The sequence below is a fragment of the Carcharodon carcharias genome, chromosome 32 (genome assembly GCF_017639515.1).
Source record: "Carcharodon carcharias isolate sCarCar2 chromosome 32, sCarCar2.pri, whole genome shotgun sequence".
NCBI lineage: Eukaryota > Metazoa > Chordata > Chondrichthyes > Lamniformes > Lamnidae > Carcharodon > Carcharodon carcharias.
Genome location: NC_054498.1, coordinates 24,349,344 through 24,359,375, shown reverse-complemented (window position 1 = coordinate 24,359,375; position 10,032 = coordinate 24,349,344).

Genomic DNA, 10,032 nt, shown 5'->3' with positions numbered 1-10,032 from the left:
GGTTCTCCTTTTATCTATTCTGCTAGTTATGTCCTCAAAGAACTCCAGTACGTTTTTCAAACATGATTTCCCTTTCATAAATCTATGTTGACTTTGTCTAATCCCGTTGATATTTTCTATGTGTCCTGTTATCACATCCTTTATCATAGACTCTAGCATTTTCCCTATTATTGAGGTTAGGCTAACTGGTCTGTAATTTACTGTTTTCTCCTTCCCTCCTTTTGTAAACAGTGGGGTTCCATTTGCCACCCTGCAATCTGCTGGGTCTGTTCCAGGATGTACAAACTTTTGGAAGGTGACAACCAACGCGTCAACTATTTCCATTACCACCTTCTTTAGTATCCTGGGATGTAGATTATCGAGCCCTGGTGATTTATCAGTTTTCGGTTCCATTAATTTCTCCGGCACTCTTGTTTTAGTAATACTTTCCTTCAATTCCTCCTCCTCGCTAGACCCTTGGTTCCCAAGTATTTCTGGGAAGTTATTTGTGTCTTCCTCCATGAAGGCAGAACTAATTGCTCTGCCACTTCCTTGTCTTCTACTCTAAATTCTCTCGTTTCGGACTGTAAAAGACCTACATTTGTCTTCACTAATTTTTTTTTCTTTTTACACATGTGTAGAACCTTTTAGAGTCTGCTTTTACGTTCCTTGCAACTTTACTTTCAGACTCTATTTTTTCCCTCTTAATCCATCTCTTAGTCCTCCTTTGCTGAATTCTAAGCTGCTCCCAATCTTCAGGCTTGCTACTTTTTCTAGCAACTTTATATGACTCCTCTTTGGATCTAATACTATCCTTAATTTTTTTTGTTACATGATTGTTCTGAGGTCTCCAAAGTAATTGTGCTAAAATTCCAGAATTGATTTAAGCCACAATCGCAGGGTATGAGCGACAGTAGTTTAAAACTTCGTCCTCTGTGGGAGAAAAATAAACAGCTTATAAAGATTCTTCTGTGCTTTTTTTTTAAACCCTGTTTAAAGAGGGATTCTTGCCGAATTTTTGGTTCATTCTGACACCATTACAATCAGATTGCCACATTTTTATTCAAGTTGTTGCTGGAGAGTTGAGCATCCCCTGTGTACATGGAGTGTAGCATTCTGCAGCACAGGAGGAGGCCATTCAGCCCATTGGACTTGTGCTGGCTCTGTGTTATCCAATTAGCTCCGCCCTTTCTTGGTAGCCCTGTAGGTTTTTTATTTTCGAGTATTTATCTAATCCCCTTTTGAAAGTTACTATTGAAGTTACTTCCACCATAAGAAATAGGGGCAGGACCATTCAGCCCATCAAGCCTGCTCCACCATTCAATACGACCATTGCTGATCTTGAGCTTCAGCTCCACTTTCCTGTCCACTCCCCATATCCCTCGATTCCCAGAAACCAAAAATCTGTCTATCCCATCCTTAAAATTATTCAATGATGGAGCATCCACAACCCTCTGAGGTACAGAATTCCATTGATTAAGTAATTATTTCTCATCTCAGTCCTAAATTAATGGCCCCCCTTTCCTGAGACTGTGCCCCTATATTTTAGATTCCCTGACCAATGGAAACAAACTCTAAGTTCACGCTATCAAGCCCCTTCAAAACTCTTGTATGTTTCAATGAGATTTCATCTCATTCTTCTTAACTCCAGAGAATATAGGAATCGAGGAATTTACTCACCCTTTCATGTATTGCATTCCAGACCATAACTGGTTAACTTCGCCACCCCTTGCATCTTGTGGGAGCATGCTGAGGTTCCATCCATACAAGACCAACCTGGAAACATTGGCTCATACCTGGAAGCTGCCATTTCTGGGATTATTTCAGTTCCCTTGCAGCCTACATGCACAGCTGTGGCAGCTTCACAGAAGGTTCAGAGAGCATCTGGTACATGTTAAAATTTGCCTTCCATACTTCCATCCCAGCAATGGTCAGCAATAGGAAAGGAGGGGGAGAGCAAAGACTGCTTTCTACCATGCATTATGTTGTATTGTTAAAAAGAGACATGCTGTCAAAACTTTTTGCCTTGGACTTCTCAGGATAGATGCAAGAATGCCAAATTTCAAATGGAGCAAGAATTTATGCTGCATGAGGAAAGGGTGCTTGATTGACTCTGGTAAAGGCATCGCCATAGGGAATGCACCAGGGAACAATTATTCCCCACAATTTTGACTGGTTGAGGCATTGCCATTTTGAAGTAGAGTCTACTTGCCAACAAATCTTATGCAGTATAAATAGTTGTTCCCTCTGAAATTTGGGATTCTTGTATCTATCCTGATGACTGCAAGATGAAAAGCTTTGACAGCATGTCTTGTTTTCTCCCCCTGGCAATACTCAAGTTCCGTACCACCAAATAACCAAATTATACTGTGTGGCAGCCTTCAAATTCCCAAGTGGTGGTGTGGGGCCGGGGGGGGGGGGGGGGGGGGGGGGGGGGGGGTGGGGGGGTGCGGGGCAGTAGAAGGTGGATCAGACAGCCAGTTCGTCATCAAATATAAAACTGAGACTCTCAAAAAAAGCTTAAAAACTTCTAAAAAGAGATTTCCCCCTCTGAGCTGGAGGGGGAAAGACCCAATCCCAATTGACTCTGGACCCCATGAAGTCTTAGGCATCAGGTCAAACAGGGGCAAGGAAACATTATTATTTATATTATGAAAACCACATTACCTCCCTCAGCTGTTGAACACACTGAGGGTAGCAAGGGCACAGAATGTTCTCTGGGTGGGGGACTTCAATGTCCATCACCAAGAGTGGCTTGATAGCACCACTACTGATCGAGCTGGCCGAGTCCTAAAGGACACAGCTGCTAGACTGGGTTTGCAGCAGGTGGTGAGGGAACCAACAAGAGGGAAAAACGTTTTTGACCTCATCCTCACCAACCTGCCCGCCACAGATGCAGCTGTCCATGACAGTATTGGTAGGAGTGACCACCGCACAGTCATTGTGGAGATGAAATCCCGACTTCACATTTAGGAAACCCTCCATCATGCTGTGTGGCACTACCAGCATGCTAAATGGGATAGATTTCGAACAGCTCTAGCAATTCAAGACTGGGCAGCCATGAGGCGCTGTGGGCCATCAGCAGCAGCAGAATTGTAATTGAACACAGTCTATAACCTCATGGCCTGACATATCCCCCACTATACCATTACCATCAAGCCAGGGGATCAACCCTGGTTCAATGAGGAGTGCAGGAGGACATGCCAGAAGCAGTACCAGGCATACCTAAAAATGAGTTGTCAATCTGGTGAAGCTACAACAAAGGACTACTTGTGTGCCAAACAGCATAAGCAGCAAGTGATAGACAGAGCTAAGGGATTCCACAGCCAATGGATCAGATCTAAACTCTGCAGTCCTGTCACATTCAGTCGTGAATGGTGGTGGACAACTAAACAACTCACTGGAGGAGGAGGCCCCACAAATATCCAGATCAATGGAGAAGCAGAGGCAGACATTTAAGGGGATATTTCAAAATACTCAGAATAAGTATATTCTAACTATAAAGAAAAATTCTAAAGGGAGGACCCACCATCCATACTAAAGATGTTGGAGAAAGCATCAAACTTCAGAAAAAAGCATGTAACTGTGCAAAGATGAGTGGCAGGTCAGATGATTGGTCAGAATATAAAGAACAGCAAAGAATGACTAAGAGGTTAATCAGGAGAAAGAAATTAGAGTATAAGTGGAAGCTAGCTATAAGACCATAAGACATAGGAGCAGAAATTAGGCCATTCGGCCCATCGAGTCTGCTCCGCCATTCAATCATGGCTGATAAGTTTCTCAACCCCTTTCTCCTGCCTTCTCCCCGTAATCTTTAATCCCCTTACCAATCAAGAACCTATCTATCTCAGTCTTAAATACACTCAATGACCTGGCCTCCACAGCCTTCTGTGGCAATGAATTCCATAGATTCACCACTCTCTGGCTAAAGAAGTTTCTCCTCATCTCTGTTCTAATAGGTCTTCCCTTTACTCTGAGGCTGTGCCCTTGGGTCCTAGTCTCTCCTACGAATGGAAACATCTTCCCCATGTCCACTCTATCCAGGCTAAAAACGTAAAAACATAAAGCGAGTGTTTCTACAGATTCTTAAACAGGAAAAGTGTAGGTAAAGTGAGTGTTGGTCCTCTAGAGAGTGAGAACGGGGAGTTAATAGTAGATACTAAGGAAATGGTGGATGAAATGAACATATATTTTGCTCCTGTCTTCTCCATAGCAGATATGAAAAACATTCCAGTAATAGCTGTAAATTAGGAGGTGGAAGGGAGAGAGGAACTTGCTGAAATTACAATCACCAGGGAAACGGTCTGAGCAAATTGATGGAGCTGTGGGCTGACAAGTCTCCAGGTCCAGATGGACTTCATCCTAGGGTCTTAAAAGAGGTAGCTAATGAGTTAGTAGATGCATTGGTGTTAATTTTCTAAAATTCCCTAGATTCTGGAAAGGTTCCATCAGACTGGAAAGTAGCAAATATAACCCCTCTATTCAAGAAGGGAGGGAGGCAGAAATCAGGAAACTATAGGCCAGTTAGCTTGACTTCTGTCGTGGGGAAGGTGTTAGAGTTGATCATTAAAGAGTCTAGCTGGGCACTTAGAAAAGTCAAGATAATTTCTTCTCCACAACATACTTTCCTGCCTATCTTCATGTCGTCTGCAAACTTAGCTACCATGCCTTCGCTCCCCTCATCTAATTCATTGATGTAAATTGTAAGAAGTTGAGGCCCCAGCACAGACCCCTGCAGGACCCCACTGGTCACATACTGACAGAGACCCATTTATCCACAGATAAAGGCAAAATACTGCAGATGCTGGAAACCATGCTGGTTTAATGAAAGGGAAATCATGTTTAACCAATTTATTAGAGTTGTTTGAAGAAGTAAAATGTGCAGTGAATAAAGGGGATCCTGTAGATGTGCTGTACTTGGATTTCTAGAAAACATTTGATAAGATGTCACATCAAAGGTTATTGCGGAAAATAAAAGCTCCTAGTGTAGGCAGTAACATATTAGCTTGGATAGAGGATTGGCCGGCTGGCAGAAAACAGAGTATGTATAAATGAGGTTAACGTTTTGCATCCGTTTCACATTCATCTTCAGAGCTGAAGAAGAGTCATATGGACTCGAAACATTAACTCTTTCTTTCTCTCCACAGATGCTGTCAGACCTGCTGAGTTTTTCCAGCAATTTTTGTTTTTGTTTCAGATTTCCAGCAGCCACAGTATTTTGCCTTCATCTATGGATAAATGGGTCTCTGTCAGTATGTGACCAGTGGGGTCCTGCAGGGGTCTGTGCTGGGGCCTCAACTTCTTACAATTTACATCAATGAATTAGATGAGGGGAGCGAAGGCATGGTAGCTAAGTTTGCAGACGACATGAAGGTAGGCAGGAAAGTATGTTGTGAAGGAGACAAGGAATTTGCAAATGGATAGAGATAAGTTGAATGGGCAAAAAGCTGGTGGATGGAGTATAATGTGGGAAAATGTGAAGTTGTTCACTTTGGCAGGAAGAATAAAAAAGCAGAATATTACTTAAACAGAGAATGACTGCAGAATTCCGAGCTGCAGAGGGATCTAGGTGTTCTAGTGCATGAGTCACAAAAAGTTAGTATGCAGGCACAGCAAGTAATTAAGAAGGCAAATGGAATGCTATCCTTTATTACAAGAGGAATTGAACATAAAAGTAAGGATGTTATGCTTCAGTTATACAGGGCATTGGTGAGACCGTATCTTGAATACTCTGTGCAGTTTTGGTCTCCTTATTTAAGGAAGGATGTAAATGCATTGGTGGTAGTTCAGAGGTTTACTAGATTGATACCTGGAAAGAAACATTATCAGGAAAGGTTGGACAGACTGGGTTTATTTCCACTGGAGTTTAGAAGAGTGAGGGGTGACTTGATTGAAGTATATAAGATCCTGAATAGTATTGTCAAGGTGGATGTGGAAAGGATGTTTCCTCTTGTGGGAGAGTCCAGAACTAGGGGGCACTGTTTTAAAATTAGGGGTTGCCCTTGTAGGACAGAGATGAGGAGATTTTTTTTTCCCTGAGGGTTGTGTGACTTTGGAATTCTCTGCCTCAGAGGCAGTGGAGGTGGGGTCACTGAATATTTTAAGGCATAGGTAAGGAGATTCTTAGATAAAAGCAAAAAACTGCGGATGCTGGAAATCCAAAACAAAAATAAAAATACCTGGAAAAACTCAGCAGGTCTGGTAGCATCTGCGGAGAGGAACACAGTTAACGTTTCGAGTCCTTTTGACTCTTCAATTCTTGTTAGGCGAAGGAATCACAGATTATCGGGGATAGATGGGAATGTGGAACTCAAAACACAAACATTACATAATGATTGCACCAATGCCCTCTTTGATTAACAGTGCTACCCCTCCACCTTTACCTAGTTTCCTATTCTTTTTTGAATGTCATGTACCCTTTAATATTAAGGATCTAATCTTTGTTGTCCTGCAGCCATGTCTCTGTAATTGCTATCAGATCATATTTATTTACTTCAGTGTGGCCATCAATTCATTTACTTTGTTATGAATGCTGTGTGCATTCAGATAGAGAACCTTCAGTTTTGTCTTTTTGTTACCTTTGTAACATCTAGTTTTAATTGTTGATGTATTCTTAGGTTTTTCTCTCTGTCCCTTCCTGCCATTCTCTGACCCTCATTTCTCATATTACTATTTTGCTCTCCTGTCTCCTCCTTGAATTGCTCTCTACCCAAGCTTCATCACTCACCCCTCTTGTTTAGTTTAAAGCCCTTTCTACTTCCCTAGTTATGCGATTTGCGAAGACACTCGTCCTGGCACGGTTCAGGTGCAAACCATCCCAACAGTACTACCCCCACTTTCCCCAGTACTAATGCCAGTGCCCCATGAACCAGAATCCAATTGTCCCATGCCAGTCTTTGAGCCACGCAATCTTATTTGCCCTATGCCAATTTGCATGTGGCTCAGGTAATAATCCAGAGATTATTACCTTTAAGATTCATTCTGCTTCTTAATTTGGTACTTAGCTCCTCATACTGCCTATGCAGAACATCTTTCATAGTTCTTCCTATGTCATTGTTGCCCATTTGGACCACGACAATTGGTCCTCCCACTCCCACTGCAAGTTCCTCTCCAGCCCTGAGCAGATGTCCTGAACCCTGGCACCGGGCAGGCAAACACAGCCTTCTGGACTCTCGCTCTTTGCTGCAGAGAACAGTGTCAATCCCCCTCACTATACTGACCTCGACAACCACTACATTTCTATTTGCCCCCCCCCACCCTGCTTGAATGGCTTCCTGTACCCATGGTGCCATGGCCAGTCAGCTCATCCACCTTGCAGACTTTGCTTTCATTCACACAGGTTGTGAGCACCTCAAACCTGTTTGACACTTGCAAAGTCTGAGGCTCCTCCCCTAACTACAGTGTATGTGTTTTAGATAAAAACAAAAAAACTGCGGATGCTGGAAATCCAAAACAAAAACAGAATTACCTGGAAAAACTCAGCAGGTCTGGCAGCATCGGCGGAGAAGAAAAGAGTTGACGTTTCGAGTCCTCATGACCCTTCGACAGAACTTGAGTTCGAGTCCAGGAAAGAGCTGAAATATAAGCTGGTTTAAGGTGTCTGTGTGGGGGGCGGAGAGATAGAGAGACAGAGAGGTGGAGGGGGTTGGTGTGGTTGTAGCGACAAACAAGCAGTGATAGAAGCAGAATATCAAAAGATGTCAACAACAATAGTACAATAGAACACATAGGTGTTAAAGATAAAGTTGGTGATATTATCTAAACGAATGTGCTAATTAAGAATGGATGGTAGGGCACTCAAGGTATAGCTCTAGTGGGTTTTTTTATTTTTTTTTTATTTTATATAATGGAAATAGGTGGGAAAAGGAAAATCTTTATAATTTATTGGGAAAAAAAAAAAAGAGAAGGGGGAAACAGAAAGGGGGTGAGGATGGGGGAGGGGACTCACGACCCAAAGTTGTTGAATTCAATATTCAGTCCGGAAGGCTGTAAAGTCCCTAGTCGGAAGATGAGGTGTTGTTCCTCCAGTTTGCGCTGGGCTTCACTGGAACAATGCAGCAAGCCAAGGACAGACATGTGGGCAAGAGAGCAGGGCGGAGCGCTAAAATGGCAAGCGACAGGGAGGTTTGGGCCATTCCCGCGGACAGACCGCAGGTGTTCTGCAAAGCGGTCGCCCAGTCTACGCCTGGTCTCTCCAATGCAGAGGAGACCACACTGGGAGCAACGAATGCAGCAGACCAAGTTGGGGGAAATGCAAGTGAAATGCTGCTTCACTTGAAAGGAGTGTTTGGGTCCTTGGACGGTGAGGAGAGAGGAAGTGAAGGGGCAGGTGTTGCATCTTTTGCGTGGGCAAGGGGTTGTGCCATAGGAGGGGGTTGAGGAGTAGGGGGTGATGGAGGAGTGGACCAGGGTGTCCCGGAGGGAGCGATCCCTACGGAATGCCGATAAGGGGGGTGAAGGGAAGATGTGTTTGGTAGTGGCATCATGCTGGAGTTGGCGGAAATGGCGGAGGATGATCCTTTGAATGCGGAGGCTGGTGGGGTGATAAGTGAGGACAAGGGGGACCCTATCATGTTTCTGGGAGGGAGGAGAAGGAGTGAGGGCGGATGCGCGGGAGATGGGCCGGACACGGTTGAGGGCCCTGTCAACGACCGTGGGTGGAAAACCTCGGTTAAGGAAGAAGGAGGACATGTCAGAGGAACTGTTTTTGAATGTAGCATCATCGGAACAGATGCGACGGAGGCGAAGGAACTGAGAGAATGGGATGGAGTCCTTACAGGAAGTGGGGTGTGAGGAGCTGTAGTCGAGATAGCTGTGGGTGTCGGTGGGTTTGTAATGGATATTGGTGGACAGTCTATCACCAGAGATTGAGACAGAGAGGTCAAGGAAGGGAAGGGAAGTGTCAGAGATGGACCACGTGAAAATGATGGAGGGGTGGAGATTGGAAGCAAAATTAATAAATTTTTCCAAGTCCTGACGAGAGCATGAAGCAGCACCGAAATAATCATCGATGTACCGGAGAAAGAGTTGTGGAAGGGGGCCGGAGTAGGACTGCAACAAGGAATGTTCCACATACCCCATAAAGAGACAGGCATAGCTGGGGCCCATGCGGGTACCCATAGCCACACCTTTTATTTGGAGGAAGTGAGAGGAGTTGAAGGAGAAATTGTTCAGCGTGAGAACAAGTTCAGCCAGACGGAGGAGAGTAGTGGTGGATGGGGATTGTTCGGGCCTCTGTTCGAGGAAGAAGCTAAGGGCCCTCAGACCATCCTGGTGGGGGATGGAGGTGTAGAGGGATTGGACGTCCATGGTGAAGAGGAAGCGGTAGGGGCCAGGGAACTGGAAATTGTTGATGTGACGTAAGGTGTCAGAGGAATCACGGATGTAGGTGGGAAGGGACTGGACAAGGGGAGAGAGAAGGGAGTCAAGATAACGAGAAATGAGTTCTGTGGGGCAGGAGCAAGCTGAGACGATCGGTCTACCGGGGCAGTTCTGTTTGTGGATTTTGGGTAGGAGATAGAAGCGGGCCGTCCGAGGTTGGGCAACTATCAGGTTGGAAGCTGTGGGAGGGAGATCCCCAGAGGAGATGAGGTCAGTGACAGTCCTGGAAACAATGGCTTGATGTTCAGTGGTGGGGTCATGGTCCAGGGAGAGGTAGGAGGAAGTGTCTGCGAGTTGACGCTCAGCCTCCGCGTGGTAGAGGTCAGTGCGCCAGACAACAACAGCACCACCCTTGTCAGCGGGTTTGATGACAATGTCAGGGTTGGACCTGAGAGAATGGAGTGCAGTAAGTTCAGAGAGAGACAGGTTAGAATGGGTGAGAGGAGCAGAGAAATTGAGACGACTAATGTCGCGCCGACAGTTCTCAATGAAAAGATCGAGAGAAGGTAAGAATCCAGAGGGAGGGGTCCAGGTGGAGGGAGAATATTGAAGATGGGTAAAAGGATCCGTTGAACTGGGAGAGGACTCCTGCCCAAAGAAGTGAGCCCGGAGACGAAGACGGCGGAAGAAGAGTTCAGTATCATGCCGAGCCCGAAATTCATTGAGGTGAGG